The sequence below is a fragment of the Penaeus monodon genome, chromosome 35, assembly GCF_015228065.2.
Source record: "Penaeus monodon isolate SGIC_2016 chromosome 35, NSTDA_Pmon_1, whole genome shotgun sequence".
NCBI classification, from domain to species: Eukaryota; Metazoa; Arthropoda; class Malacostraca; order Decapoda; family Penaeidae; genus Penaeus; species Penaeus monodon.
This window is the reverse complement of record NC_051420.1, coordinates 805,085-822,584: the sequence shown is the minus strand read 5'-3', so window position 1 is coordinate 822,584 and position 17,500 is coordinate 805,085. Positions and strand designations below refer to the sequence as shown.

Sequence of the window (17,500 nt, the reverse complement as noted above, 5' to 3'; positions counted from 1 at the left end):
GTAAAATATATGTTTCTGTGTGTGTGTGTGTGTGTGTGTGGTGTGTGTGTGTGTGTGTGTGTGTGTGTGTGTGTGTGTGTGTGTGTGTGTGTGTGTGTGTGGGTATGTGTGTGGGTATGTGTGTGGGTATGTGTGTGGGTATGTGTGTGGGTGTGCATGTGTGGGTGTGCTGGTATGAGTGTGGGTGTGTGTGGTGGGTGTGTGGGTGGGTGTGTCTACCCCTGCCTGTCTGTTTCTGCTCCTGCATGTCTGTGTCTGCCTCTGCGCGTGTCTGTGTGCCCCTGCGTGTCTGTGTCTGCCCCTGCGTGTCTGTGTCTGCCCCTGCCTGTCTGTGTCTGCCCCTGCGTGTCTGTGTCTGCCTCTGCGTGTCTGTGTCTGCCCTGCGTGTCTGTGTGTGTGGGCACATGTGTAGATCCATATATGTGAGTATGTATATTTACATACTTCCACATGAAAACTTATCTTACAAAAGTTTTAAAGTAGCTTTGAAACAGGACTTCAAGTTCTTACACTTTTAAACATTCAAATTTGATTAAGAATACCTTTCACTGAGGGACTGTACTCGAAAAGAAGGCTTTTTAATATCAATTATAAATATCAGTTAAAAAACTTCTATTTATCTTCTCTTTCAGAAGAAGAATGAAATATTCAGGAATGAATAAATCAAGGTGAAGCTATACTGTCCATAAATGTGCCGATTCCATTAATTTTCTGTGGATTTTGCCAATCCCTCCATCCACTTTCCGCTGGCTTTACCCACTGGATCAAATTGAGGGGCACCCATCCCTCCAGAGATTCAAGGTCACACTGTTGAGAGCCTATAATGTGTTGGGAATATTTGTTTAAATAAAAAGGTACTGACATATATCTGGAATTTTACAAACATACATACATACATTGACTCACTGACCCCCCCCCCCGACACATACAGAGAGAGAGAGAGAGAGAGAGAGAGAGGAGAGAGAGAGAGAAGAGAAGAAGAAGAGAGAGAAGAAGAGAGAGGAGAAGAGAGAGAGAGAGGAGAGAGAGAGAGAAGAGAGAGGAGGAAGAGAGAAGAGAGAGAGAGAGGAGAGAGAGAGAGAAAGAGAGAAGAGAGAGAGAGAGAGAGAGAGAGAGAGAGAGAGAGAGAGAGAGAGAGAGAGAGAGAGAGAGAGAGAGAGAGAGAGAGAGAGAGAGAGAGAGAGAGAGAGAGAGAGAGAGGTAAATAAACACATTTGTACATCTTCATGCATCAATACAATTATACACAAAGAGAAATAACTCAATGAAAATATTAATGCTCATCCGATTCCTCAGTATCAAAAAACCCACGGTGCTCTTCAAAGCAACAAGAAAAAGGCTATTCACAGTCTTCTACAGCCTTCCCAATCTTTCTAAATTTCTGGCTCACTTGTTAAGACTAAAAAAAGATTCAAGAAGATGAACACCCTTGTCTATTATGTCTGTTTTGGTCTGGTGATTGCAGTGGACTGGGCCAATGGTTTACATTGCAACAGTTTAACCAATATGTAGGGTTGGGTTGGTGACAATCCAATAATAATCTATGGAATCCAACAGAATCTATGGGCTTTGTAACTGCACCTTTATGTATGTCCTGACTCAATAGTAGCATTATGGTAACTATAAAAAAGTATATTGAAATTACCAATTTCTTGCTAATTGTTAATACTGAGACAAGTACTTTATTCATCAACATACTTGGCTGATAAAACTAATAGAGCTTCTGGAGAAATTTTTTTAAAAATTACACTACCTTTTAATCCCTGGAGTATACAAATACACTTATGGTCCCACCCCATGGTGCTGACGAATATCTAATAAGCTTGATGATACACATTAGTATCATTGGGTGGGGAAAAAAATGCTTTGCATAGCCTCCTCTGTGGATCACACTACAGCACTTCACTGGCGGAGCTGTGTCTCGCACTCCACGGACTTAGGTGAAGCTGACAACCGCGACAAAATTCTTTGAAATTTCTACGCAACCCAAATGAAATATTTAATAATGTATCCATCTGAAATAATATTCAGAAGAAGAGTACTTTAAATATCTTCAAGCAATCTTTAAATATTGGAATCTTTCACAGGAAATCCCCTTTAATATTATGCAACTACATAAATTCCTCTCAGCATCTTTTGTCTATTTGCACACAAATCACAGCCAATATACTTTTCAGTGACAGTCACCTATAAGATTGTTTTCATGTAGTATGCCTACACAGTAAAAATCCATCAAGGGATGTTGATCACAGAGTGCCTGCAAAAGTAAGATCTAAAACCAAAGGAGAAAATCCATTTAAATTCAATTATGTGTGTAAATCAAAGATAAGTATTATAAATTAATCGTAGACCAAAAATAAATAAATAAATAAATAAACAAATAATAATTATAATAATAATAATAATAATAACAAAAAAGTTATTTCCAATTAGGCAAATGGATTTTTTTTTTTTTTTTTTTCTTAGAAGTGATAGTAATGCTCTTCCTCACTCACAACCCATTCAAAAAATCATCACATTAAAAAAAAAGGACCCTAAAGGTTAAAAACTAGGGATAACTGAAATTCAGAAACTCTTGACAAATGCGGAGATATCCTTGTTAACATTCCAATATTGGGGGTCATTCGAAGAGCTAAAAGATCAAGTTTTTCTTAACTTACAAGAACCAGAAAGATACACAAAGACACCCCCTTTTTCATTCTACATGGCTTTTTTTTTTTTTTCCTTCAGTGGCTCCTAATTACTACCAGAGTTAATGTTGAAATGCATTCAAAAACTGACTATTACTTCATGATAGCCTGAGCCTTACAAAGTATCAGAAACATCCTCAAAGCCACTGGAAAAATAGAGATGCTTAGGTGGAATCATAAGGTGATTTCAGAGGCTACGAAAATGACTCTAAACAGTGTAAATATAAGTCTACAAAAATAACTTTCAGTGATACAGTTAATACACATGCACAGACTGTGACAGCATTGAGAATGAAGAGTCATGCATTATCCTCAAGATTAGAAAAGACCAACTGGCAGCACAAATCCTGGCAGAGTTCAGTGGTGGTGATAAGTAGTGAATGATGGCAAAATCTGTGCTATGCTCACGTGAAACACCATGATAAACTGTGACATAATGCTCAATCAGGGTAATTTATGAGGAGGAAAATAACAATGACACCAAAAAAAAAAAAAAAAAAAAAAAAAAAAAAAAAAATTATATATATATATATATATATATATATATATATATATATATATATATATATATATATATATATATATATATAAACATATGAGTGATACCAATGCAAGTAGTATTGGTCCCGTTTTTTGAGCACCAAAATTTTCAGTTCTCTCTCCTTAATTTAGAAGCAGTTTTATATGTACAAGAGTGAAGGCTTAAGGCATATTAAAATAAATAAATAAATAAATAAATAAGTAAATAAATAAATAAAAAAAATCAACCTCACATCAATGGTAATTACTACAATAAAATTAAATAAGTAAAAATAAGGCATGAAAACAAGATCATACACACTTACAGTATCAACAGTGGACTCTAGCCGCGAGCGCTTCTTGCGAGATTCCGACTCGTCTCCCTTGACAGACGCAGGGGTGGTGGGAGTGGAAGCCGCTGATCGCTTGCCTGGACCACCACTTGACCGGTCTGTGCTGGGGGTCGAGGACCTGGAGTCGTCACCCCCTCCTCCCCCTCCCCCACCACCTCCATTGCTCGTGTTCCCCCCTGTGGAGCCCCCCGACCCCCCCGTGCCTGAGGAACCGCCCTCCTTCACCTTCTTCTTGTCTACCAGGTTCTTCTTGGATTTCTTGTTCTTCCTGAAGGGTATAGTCATCGTCAATATGGATAATGAGGGCATCCTAATGGCTTGGGTGTGGACAGGGGAGGAAGGCAGAAACTTGTAAGAGGAGGATAAAGCAAAAGAGAACCTGGGAAATACAGAGGAAAAAAAGAAGGAAGGGGATAACTGAAAGGAGAACAACTATACGTAGGAGGACACCAAGGACAGCAAACGACAATGACTACAGCAAATAATGCCAATGGCAATACAATTCATTCATCTCCTTCAATACCATCTTTCAACAGGAACCTTGTGATAAGCTCAGAGGACTTCATGGAGCTTCATTTAATGCATAAAGAGGTTATTTCTCAATCATATTTTATAGTAAATACCAGATATGAATACACACTAACCAAAAGAAAAAACAAATCCCTATGTATCACTTCAAATCAAGTACAAAATGATGAGAAAGCATTTTAGAAAAATATTTAGAAAAATATTTAAAAACTTAATTCGTTCAGCTCAGTAAAGGAACCTTACAGTGATGCTTCATGGGCCTTCTGAAGATCCTTCTGTCTGTTGATGTTCGCATCATTGAGCTTCAGGACACGACTCTCAGGAACCCATTCATCCCAGCTGTCAAGTATTAGATCCATTACTACCAAGAATATTTGCCATACAGTTCATAATCACATGTTACCTACATCATTCAAATTCTTGACTACTCTTACACTCTTTATAATTCTTAAATATGCATTCTACAGTTCTGACGGTTCTGAAAATAACTATCCATAACTATTCATTTTTCATCATACATTCAATGATTCACAAAATACAATTCGTGATTCATAAAATACCGTTCTTCTAAGACAACTGTTTTTTTAAATAACAGATATCACAACAAAGATAGATAGACTGTTAGATAGGATAACAATACACAATATTATTGCTATTTTCACTTTCAGAATCATACAATCTAAAGATAATAAAGAATTATCCAAACAAAAAATGTACCAAGGAAAATGTTTGATATAAGGGTCTTCTCACACAGGCGATAAAAGTTAACTACTTAATAAAATAGTAAAAAAAAAACTTACTTTTTGTTCCACCCAGCATAGTGTATGAAATACTTGACCTGTTTATCTTTGACTTGTACCTTCAAACATTTTGCTTCATATATCAGAGGGCCATGAAAACAGAGCACTTTTTCACCTGTAAAGGGAAAGGTTCACATGAAACTTCTTATGTCAAGAAAATCCTGAAATGTCAAAGTTCTACAAATATTCTGATTTCTAAAAATCCCACACACCAACTAGATTCCTCACAAGATAACACAAGATATGTATATAAATAAATAAATTAAATGAATCTACAGATACAGCAACTAATAGATGCAGCAGTTTGTTACCATACTATGGTTTTATCTTTATTTTAACTTTTATTTATATCTTTGACAACATAATGACGATACTGATCATAACATCTGTTTGGAATGCGTAAGATTATATTTCATGTTCTCTAGTAATACAAGTGGGTCTCTTTAACCCGCTTCCTACTATGTAATGTCCACTGTAGCTTTGTTTTGCGAACTGTCTTTACGCAGTGGGATCCACCTAATTTCCTTTTCCTTGAGTTTTGTTTTTCTTTTTGTTTTTGTTCCTAATATCTAATAGCCCCTATTGTTATTATAACTGGCATTATGATTACCATAGCATAATTATTAATCCTAACAGCAAAATATTTAAAAAAATATATTTCTGTTTATCAAGGAAAAGGTAAAGATGCAAAAAAGGTAGGTAGGTAGGTAGGACTAGTCATTGTCTTCTTGGTGACTAAGTACTCGTGCAGCCATCTATGTGTACACAAAATAAACAAGCTAAACACTTGTGAACATGGCATGTGTATACATGTTACCCCCAGTGGCAATGGGTTAACCCAACCACCACAGATTTACATTCCGTCCCCTGTAGTTTCTTGTGAAATTTGTTACATACAGATGGCTCCACATGTGCTCAGCTGGCAAGGAGTCTATCAGTAAGCACTAATGACCAATTTTGATTTCCCCATTCCTTGAATTGGAGGGAAAATATGTTTTTCTTTTTAATGTAAGCGATATCGATACTGTTATTATTGTTATTGATGTTATGATTATTTAACTGTTATTAAAATCTTGGCAACATTTAAGACAATAAAATAATACAAATTACTCTTTCTAAAAGCCAAGGAAAAGGGTAACAGGTGATATAGGTAAGACTAATATCTGACTCCTTGGTGATTAAGCACTTGCAGAGACATGTGTGTGTAAATACAATAAATAAACGTATATTACAGTGGGCATGGCATGTATTCTTGCCATCCATGCCGATTGGTTTGAGTGAAAAACATGTCCTGTATTACTACACACAAAACTAATCAACAAATGTAAATGTCAATCATGCAAATGACATCAGATAACTGAACTATATGCATGGAGTGATTACAGCCCACAATTACAATAATGTTTGACTGCACATTTTGATGCTTAACCCAATTATGCTGTATGTAGTGCAGCAACAATCATAATAATAACAATAATAATAATAACAACAAAAACAATAACAACAAAAATAATAATAATAATAGTAATAACAACCATAATAATAGTAATATTAATAATGCCAACAACAACAATAATAAAAACAAAAACAAAAATAAAAATAATAATTGTAATAATAATAACAGTAACAGTAATAGTAATAGTAGTAGTGGTAGTAGTGGTAGTAGTAGTGGTAGTAGTGGTAGTAGTAGTAGTAGTAGTAGTAGTAGTAGTAGTAGTAGTAGTAGTAGTAGTAGTAGTATAGTAGTAGTAGTAGTAGTAGTAGTAATAATAATAATAATAATAATAATAATAACAATAACAATAACAATAACAATAACAATAACAATAACAATAACAATAACAACAACAACAACAACAACAACAACAACAACAACAACAACAACAACAACAAAAATAATAATGCAGTAGCAGTAACAGTAATGGCTATGGCTATAGCTATAGGAATAGCAACAACAATAGTAATAGCAATGCCAACAGTGGTGGTGGTGGTGGTGGTGGTGGAAATAATAATAATAATAATAATAATAATAATAATAATAATAATAATAATAATAATAACAATAATAATAACAAAAACAATAACAACAGCAATATTAATGATATCAATACAAAAATGACAACAAAAACAAATAATAATAATAATAACAACAATAGTAATAAAATAAAATATAATATAAAATATAAAATAAAATATATAATATTAATAATAAAAACAATAACAACAATAATAATAGTAAGAATTACAAAACCAGCAATAACAAAACAATAAAAATAAAGATAGAGATAAATATAATGATGATAACTATAACAACTACCTATAACTATGATGATGATATTAAAAAATAAATAAATAAAAATAAAAACAATAATAACCATAATAATAACCATCATCATAATAATAATAACAACAACAATAATAATAATAATAATAATAATAATAATAATAATAACAATAATAAATAAAAATTACAATATCAATACAAAGACCATTTTTTTCTATTTAATATCTAAGCAAGATGTTGAAACACCAGTTGCCATTGTATTAAGTTGCCAAGTGGCACATCACAAATTATTGTAGCAAACCAAATAATAATATTGTATTGTCAGTGATAAGTTTGACTTAACATACCAGCATTACATTTTTTTTTCAGCAATACATGGGTTCGTGCTGGTACTGTTGGCTACTGAAGTTTTGTTCCTCTCAAAAGTAGGAAACCCCCATGAGCTGCACTGTAGCTCTCCCAGTTCTTGCCCCCCTCACTCTACTTGTTTGAATGTTCTTAACTTTCCTTTGATCTGTCCTCCCTCTTCCCATTTACCAATCTGAATCACACACCAATAGTATAAACATTATGTTACATGTAAAAATCTGGATACTTTGATAACAAAATGATTTTCATAGATTTTGAATTTAACCATTACAAATTATGTTAACCAAACCAGTGAATATAACAAGCAATTATGTATTTTAGAGGTTGAGGTGGTTGGTGTAGACAAGTGTGTTAACACAGCTGTTGAATACAGTGTAAAATAAGCTCAATGTCACTATCACACAAGCTAGAAAGTATCAAGGACTGAAGTCACAGCTGATAATCTCTGACCAAGAGGTGGCGAGGACACAACCACTGATGGTGAGAGCATTTACGCATTTTTTTTTTTCACCACCCCCAACATAGCCATTCATAGTGAAGAAGTTGTTACCTGTTCTAAATATACTTTTGGTTTGTTTGTCATCAAACTTCAAAGAGTTTTTTTCTCTGTTAGAATATCAATCCATCCAGCTTGCATGTGGACCAAAATCCAGGCAGTAGACTTCCTTAACTGGCATCTCTCCCATATGTCAGAATTATAGATCTGGGCCACATGAATCCTCACATGCAGTATCAAGATTCCTTTTGCCTACTTTTGCAATACTATTAGCCTTTTTCTGCAGAAGCATTTTTGCTGTTTTGTCAATTCCCAAGGTATATATTAATTATTTAGTATGCTGCATAAAGAGAGTAATAGACTGTTTCCACTGAAAAAATACAATACTCTCTCTCCAGGTAGCTTACACTCTGTACAATGACAGTAACAATAAGTCAATCTCCCTCCAAGTGCTTTACATACTCATATTGAGACATTCTTATCCCCTGCAACTCAGCAACAATTTCCCATAGCAAGATATGCCAGCCATCTACCCCTCCCCCTTTTTTTCATGATGAGATGTTCCCATAACCTGCCGTTCAGCCAACTTGGTAAAGGTTTACAACAGGTCTGCACCTGTTAGAGACTAAGTTGCCAATCCAGCCAACAATCTTGGGAATCTGAGGTTTGGATGTGTGTGTGTGGGGGGGGGGGGACACCCATGGTAGGCATTTTAAAAAGCAAAAGAAAGTGGAAAATAAAGAATCCAAGCAAATAACTGTATTTTATATGATAAAGAAAGTGAAAAATTGAAAAACCTGAGACAAGATTCAGCTGTGGAAGATTTGACGCTGCATTGTGAATGAACCCAATCATTACAGTGTGAACCAAAAACCTTCCTAACCCAGAACTCTACCCCCAGACCCCCTCCCAGTTACTGTATTTCCCTACTGGGGGCTCCGAAGCCAGAGCCCCCTCCCAGTCACTGTATTTCCCTACCGAGGGTTCTGCCCCCATACCCCCTCCCAGTCTCTGCATCTTCCTATCGGGGCTCTGTCCCCAGATCCCCCTCCTAGTCACTGTATTCCCCTACCTGGGCCTCTGCCCTTGGTGCGTATATAATAAAATAGATGACATTGTACATTTAACCCATTGCCGACGGGTGGCATGTACGCACATGCCACGAGTATTTTTTTTTACAATCACGGCAAAAGATTATTTTTCTGCCAGTGAAAGTGTGATTAAGTCAGTTTTAACACTTTCTCATTTTTACCATGCAACAAAAACAAAAAACACAACAAACCGACGATTTCAACTCCATGATGCCACACACTGCTTATTTTATTCGGACAATAGACCAAATAATGATCAACTATGGAGTATATAACAACAAAAGTATCCTTCAGTCTCGATTTATCAGTAAGTATGGCAAGTAGAGACTTTAGAAAATAATGAAAACTGAAAATACAACATATCTTCGTAGTATTACGAAGAAACAGCATGGGATGCTGGTATTTGGCATGAGTGGTCGCACATGATCGGGCGACTATATAAGCCCCCGGCAGCAAGGCCTGGGCCTCTATGAATACTACCCGCTAGAAATGGGTTAAGGAATGAACATCTAAACATAAGTACTTTGGTATATTTTATATAAATGATTAAACTGAATTTCATTAATAATACAATGCATTTCTAAGAGATTAACAATGATTGGCCATGCTGTCACAAGCTACATGTGTCAAGTCAGTTTATATTAGGTTACTGCATAGCAAAGTTTTTTGTTGTGAAGCAAGAAAGGCTGGACTTTGTTGCTGGAGGTGCTTGGGAATTTGGTCTTAGTGTGGTATTCAACACGATACATTTTCATTTAACTCAAATCTGTTGGCTTCTGCAGATTAATTTTGATATCAATAAATGCAGTTTTTCGCAGCCTATAACACTATGATCTTTAATTTTGTCACTGTCGGTGCAGCCCTTGTTTACCTTAACCTCAACTTTTTCATTGACAGATCCCATGGGTTAATAGCAATTAACAGATGGGATGGTTAATCTTTACTTCAAGGACGAACTAAGCTCGGGAAACTGAAGATTATATTTTTCTATAGTACAAAAGTTACAGTCGTCGGCACAGGAAATAATCCAGAGATGCAGTAACACTACTGGAAATTACAAAAGACCATATAAAAGCAGGGACAACCATCACCAATGACTGCTGTAAGGCATATAATTGCCTTAATAAAATGAGGTTTCAGCATCCAATAGTGAACCATTCCCTCAACTTTGTCAGTCCCATCACTGCAGCTCATACCAACACCACTGAGCGTAACTGGCCAGAAGAGAAGGCAAAAGTACCGCCCTATAGCAGAAGGAAGTACCACTTTGTTGGTTATCTGGCCTGAGCAATGTTTTTAACATGCATCCCAGATTCAAATCAAATATTGCTTCCTCCTTACCACTGCTGATGTGTACCCTCCACAGTAAGGTACATTGTTGTATCATTTACATTTTTTTTTTACACTACATCCTTTTTGGTAAAAATTAATTTGCGCCACCAATTAATTCACTTTAAAATAAAAATATATTGCTAAAACTTTGTCCAGGGATATCAACCCTCCCTTTGGGAGGGCACTCCCAGTCATGACAACATGGACTGTTGAGTAAATTTTGTGTTGTTAACTGTGAACTTGCACTTTCCTAATTTTCAAATATGGCAGGCATAATTGGCACTTGTTAACTGCATATTCTTGTACTTTCCTAATTTTCAAATATGGTAGCCTTAATCACATGGAATTACTTTCATAAACTTTTATATGAAATTACTTTACTAGCAAATAACAGAACAATAACCATATTATCACAACTCTGGAAGTGTTCCCAAACTCTACCCTCAAATGCCACCCATACAAAAGCAACCCTAGCCTTTCCATATTCCAAACACTTCCCCCTCCCTTGCCTGGTTGGCAATCATAAAATTTAATTATCACTTATCTTAAAATATCTGTAATCTGTACTGGTTCAAATACCAAACTTAAACTTCACTTAATATCATAATGCAATATTAACTTTTCACAATACAGTTTGGGTGCAAATGTGGAAAATTTTAATACATACTCAGATATATGGCACAAACCATATTAAGATACAAAAGCATTTTCATGGAACACAGGCATATTTTTAGCCTAGGCATTTACAAGTGTCTGCCCTTGTAACATCTTTACAAAAGGAAATGAATATCACCTTGTCTTGTGAAACCAAAATATGAGGGAACATTAAAATATCTATATATCAAAGTATTTCACTCGGCCTGACTATATCTGGTAAAACATGCCACTATATACACGAAAGAGCACGTTCATTATTAGTTGTGATTCATATACATACATACGTGCACATATATTTGATATTTAACCCTATCTACTTAATTCACTAAATAATATAAACTAAACTATTCCTTGACACATGTACAGTTTTCGGTTGCTAATTGATGCTCAGTGTGTAGATCAACTAACTTTCAAAAATTATGTGAGTGTATTTAAACCTTTAACCTGATTTCTGCAACCTAGTGTTTACTTACTAGCATTCTTCAAGTAATCACACACTATACAGATTTCTAATGAAACTATACGAATATAATGAAAAAACAGTTCACAAAAGGCTACCCTCCCCCTCCCATCAACTTAAACCCTTGGCAAGTTTTAATGAAGAAACCACAACACTCCAAGACTAAGTCGCAAAAACTTGAGCCAACAACCATGGGTGCACGCCAGGGAATCCACTAACACCATGGTACGAACCAAAAACCTTCCAACCATGAGGGTTTTGCCCCCAGACCCCCACTCAATCATTATAGTCAGGGCTCTGTGATGCTGCAGCATTGGTCATGACCTTTTCTCTACTTTTCTGAAGTTATTCTTTGCCTGCACTGGTTTTTCACATAGCAAAAAGTGTATTCTTTTCTCTCTTCATGACTGGGTCCTTGGACTTTCCCTACTTTAATGCAATCATAAAACATATAAATACCAAACCCTCAACATTCCAACAAGGCTGGCGCTATACAAAAGGGTTCCAGGTAAGGGACAGGGAAAGTAACTCCATGGAATAAAGCATTCCTCAAAGGGATCCCGAACAGGAAAAGCACCCTTAAACCTTTAATAACAACACGGCCGTACGTTCAACCCAGCCACAATCTATTACGGTGCGCTATCCTCGCCAAGGTCCGTGAACCCCAATACCCCATCCAGAAAGTGGGTTATAGGCCTATTTATTTCTCTTTTTCTTTTCTTTATTTCATAACACCAAAAAGCCACCAACTACCAAGTAAATCCTCATCCTCAGTGCATTTCACACATCAGTCTCATGATTCCCCTGCATATTGCAAGCCCTTCCTTGCTTTCGGGGCCGGTTCCTCCCTCCACCGGGGTCGGCGCCGAGCAACTTCGCTATAGCTTTATCTTCATCATTTTTTTTTTTTCCTCCTTTTTTGTGGAAGTAAAACGAATAAAACGGGTCTGACTGCACCGACGAGTTCCTGGAAAGATTCTAGGAGTTTTAGCCACTTTATTCAAATAAACCGGTTTAATACATAATATTCTCTAGGAGATTTTCTTTTTTACTGCATCCCAAATATACTGAAAAAAAAAAAGAAAATAAAACTTTTAAGACACAATTGTATCGAAATACGTCTCGCGACTCAAATTAACAACACAAACTACCCACGCAAATCGACAGAGCAGTTTGCGAAACATGAACCTACGAAGAACAAAGAGAAAATAATAAAACTCAACAAAACACCGCAATATAAACGAAACCCACCATCGGTAAACTTCGTCTTGATCGGCCTTATTTCTTTGCCTCCTTTATCCTTCTCTTTGTCCTTGTCTTTCTCTTTCTCCTTCTCCTTCTCCATTTTACCTTGAGGAATCCCTACAGGGGGGGCTTTTTATAGAGCGAATTGGGTTACGACGTCAAGCGCATTTGGGAAGGAAATGAAAACACGGCCACTTTCGAGGTTGAAGCCAGACTGGCGCGTCCTGCGAGCGTGGACTCGAACGTTCACGCTCGCTCGAGTCCCCGGATGAAGCCTTTATTCGCACAAACTTTGCGTTCTTTATTCGTACAACTTTGCGTTCTTTATTCGCACAACTTTGCGTTCTTTATTCGCATAGCTTTGCGTTCTTTATTCGCACAACCTTGCGTGCTTTATTCGCACAACCTTGCGTTCTTTATTCGCACAACTTTGCGTTCTTTATTCGCACAACTTTGCGTTCTTTATTCTCACAACTTTGCGTTCTTTATTCGCAAAACTTTGCGTTCTTTATTCGTAAAACCTTGCATTTTTTATTCGTACAACTTTGCTTCTTTAGTGCACAATTTGCGTTCTTTATTCGCATTACTTTGCGTTCTTTATTCGCACAACTTTGTGTTCTTTATTCGCACAACTTTGCGTTCTTTATTCGCACAGCTTTGTGTTCTTTATTCGCACAACCTTGCGTTCTTTATTTGCACAACCTTGCGTTCTTTATTCGCACAAACTTGCGTTCTTTATTCGTACAACTTTGTGTTCTTTATTTGCACAACCTTGCGTTCTTTATTCGCACAAACTTGCGTTCTTTATTCGTACAACTTTGTGTTCTTTATTCGTACAACCTTGCGTTCTTTATTCGCACAAACTTGCGTTCTTTATTCGCACAAACTTGCGTTCTTTATTCACATAATCTTGCGTTCTTTATTCGCACGACTTTTCGTTCTTTATTCGCACAACCTTGCGTTCTTTATTCGCACAGCGCTTTCAAATATATGTTTCAAATTCCTTAATTTTTTTCGAGTCCACGAGTAATTTCGTTATTCGCACTATTGAGAGATTCCCAGTTCCCGGATTTTTTTTTTTTTTTTTTTCAATTACAAACAATTATATACGAAGTTTTTAGCGTTCTCGAGGTCCTAGATACAATTATAAGTGCAGCTGAATCCTCTTGAATCGTTAACTTTTTTTTTGTTTTTTTTTTTGGTGTCGGATAACACGACACACAAGCAAATATACACGCGAGTGCATATGCACACGCACGCACACACACACGCACGCACACACACACACACGCACACGCACGCACACACGCACACCACACACACACACACACACACACGCACGCACACACGCACGCACACACACACACACACACACGCACAGACACACACACTTTTCCAGACAAAAAAAAAAAAAAAAAAATACGTATATACTTTCCACACATACATGCATTTTCACACAGGAGTACCTAAAACTCCCTTCGAGCAAAATGCAGAGCATGTAGGCCAACAGTACCATACACTTTTCCGTTGTTGGGAACATATTCTTAGACAACATAGATATAATTATTTCATTGCGATACAGAAAAAAAAAAGAATGGTCAAAATAACCACAAAAAGCTATTAATCGTATTTTCATTGAAGCGTTTTCGTTGTCCTAATATTTCTAATGAAGAAACCACAAACCTCGCATATTTTTAATCACATTTAACACGCAAAAAAATGTATATGTAATAAATAAATAACTAAATAATAATAAAAAAGAGAAAAAACACTAATCCTCAAATAACTCCAGGTTCGCATTTACCTCCCTAAGACCACGGTTCAGCTTGGTTCCACTTTTACGTTACTGGAATCCACCTTCCTAATTTCTACTGCAGTCTAGCTCGGTCCATAACCATTGGATCCTTTAAGCCTGGTTCAATTTTTTGGCCGAGTGATTAAAAAGTAAGAAAACCAAATGTCTTCTGGCGAGTTCTTATGTTTGTTTGTTCTCCCCTTCATTGTTTTATATATTTATTTATTTATTTTTATATGCTCGTGTATAAACCAGGACGTGAAGAATATACTTGACTAGCTGTTCGGTCGAGCGGTCGAGGTGAGAAGCCAATCTGTGGTCTAATAAGCAAAAATTTTGGTCTTGGATGATTGGTAAATACTTAAATCTGTGATCACATGCAGTCAAATCCCTTTTGCCATTTACATCAGCCTACACGTGCGAGAGTGGATCATTCATGTTTGTTTTACATTAAGTAGAAACAGAAGAATCGACTTGTAGTGAAAACTGATATACGTTCTGCATTGTCAAGTCTCAGTCTTAACACTGAACAACTTACAAGAGTCTGGTTGGAAGGAAATATAAATTAATTTAAATTTGAAAGGAGACTTAACTCGTAAATTCTTAATTTAAGTTTTAAAAATTCAGTTTGTCATATATTGAATACCAGGGTAAAGTGATTCAGTTGACATCATAGGCAGCACTGATAGATAGGTGATAAATAATCGTTTTATTTATTTATTTATTATTTTTTTTTACGTGATTTACATTTAACTTCAAACTCGTAAGAGACAATTTACGAGAATGATTATTATACCGCACTTTTTTATCTTCTTTTTTTAAGCAAAAGGCAGACAAACGAATGAACACTCAAAGTACAGCAGCCAAAGCAAGACATTCGGACTTGTAAAAATTTTGTTAGGCAGCAAAGGATCCTTTGAATAAAACTCCACAAAAACTTGAGCATTACCATATATATGGTGATAATGATATTGATAATAGCAATAGCATTACCAATATGAATGATGATAATTACAATAATAATTTTCATTATTATTATTATAATTACCATCATTATTATCATCATTGCTGTTGTTATTATAATTACTATAGTACTAAGTATCATGAATAGTTTTTTTTTCTTCTAGAACCAGTTTGTGTCTTCAAAGCCATCAGATATCAAGAGATTCTTATCGATATCTGTTGATGAAATATAGCAGGGTCACTCACAAAATGAATGTACCATTTTGATTATAATTATTACTATGCCTGTCACTGTCAGTGTTATTGTTATTATCATTGTCATTGTTAGTATTATCATGTATTATAATCATTATTGTTATTGCATTATCATTTACCATATACATTGGTCAAGATTACCTCTATATGAATAATAACTTTAACAATAATGATATAGCATGGTAAGAATGTGAAATTCAATCAAGTAACTTATGCAAGTGCAGTAAAATAGTTGCTATTAGGAGAATCAAGTTTTGACCCATAATTCTAGTATGTGATGTGACATCAGGTGTGAACCAATTAGATCTCAGTTGTCACTATAATCATAATATTTCTTATACATGCAAATAAACCGTCGTGTCATGGGATGCTTCGTGTGTGAGAAGGTTGGTTTTGATTCAAGCGGTATGACACTTTGGGCGTCTTTTGTAAGTGCCATAGAAGTTAATCCAGTATTAAAGCGCCTCCGGATAAAGCTTTACTTTTGAACTCAAAGGTTAATCCTGTACATGAGCAGAACGAGCCAGTTAATCCTACCAATTAGGTAATGAAACGTCATGACAGCGAAATCCCGCCATAGAAAAGATGGAGTTGAGTTGCCATTAATATTTATAATAAGCATTAACGAAACTAACTATGGCATTTGAAAAAATGTGAAAGATGTGTGTGAAAATTCCTTAATATATATTTTTATAAGTTGTGGGATATTCTAACAGACATAACTCTCAACATTGAAAAGAAAAACGAAAAGAAAATCCAACAGAATTTACAGACACAGAAAAGGCAGTGTTATTTCCAAAAAAAAAAAGAATCCCAACTTAGGCAATGTATTGAATAAAAATGAAACCATGTAATAAAATAACGATTAGGTTTCAAATTCAAAGTATAAAAACTTCCTTGTTCTTAAAACTAAAGTGACTTTAAAACCGCGTGGACATTTGTTATCATGATCCTCGCCAGCAACAGCCTGATAAATACTACCCGCCATCACACACGAGAAAAGAGATCTCGGAGAAAATTTTCGCCAATATAAATTGATATTACGAGTATCTCATTTTTGTTTGACAACTTCATTTCGGTTGTCTGTAGGATTTATAGGCTATTTGAGGCCATTTATACAATTTTATTTGTATTGACAGATATATATCGGCATGATGTAATACTAGCGTGTGTATGTGTGTGTGTGTGTGTGTGTGTGTTCTCTCTCTCTCTCTCTCTCTCTCTCTCTCTCTCTCTCTCTCTCTCTCTCTCTCTCTCACTCTCTCTCTCACTCACACTCACTCACTCACTCACTCACTCTCTCTCTCTCTCTCTCTCTCTCTCTCTCTCTCTCTCTCTCTCTCTCTCTCTCTCTCTCTCACTTTCTCTCTCTTTAGTAAACGTATCGTTATCAACATTAGCGTATGATATTGTAGAGGGTACCTCTACAATATCATACACAGATATCTGCTCTTTCATGTAAAACAGCAGATCTACTGATAATCACATTGACTCGTGCGCCTGGCAGTGTGTCTTGCATCTTCTGTGCAAGTACTATGGATTTGGGTTACTTTTAATCCGGAATTAACTTTATGATGCGTGCAGAAGACACATTGTGATGCGATGGGGTTTCGTACGCCCGACAGCGCCGATGCTCCGCCCACAAGACTTGAAACAATTGCAA

General features: G+C 36.0%; 1 protein-coding gene and 1 pseudogene across 1 annotated transcript in view; one reads left to right on the top strand and one right to left on the bottom strand.

Annotated features, from left to right (window-relative positions):
- Positions 1-13,062, bottom strand: part of LOC119594948 — a 14,144-nt pseudogene extending 1,082 nt beyond the window's left edge.
- Positions 1-17,500, top strand: part of LOC119594947 (ryncolin-1-like) — a 99,837-nt gene that overhangs the window by 71,777 nt on the left and 10,560 nt on the right.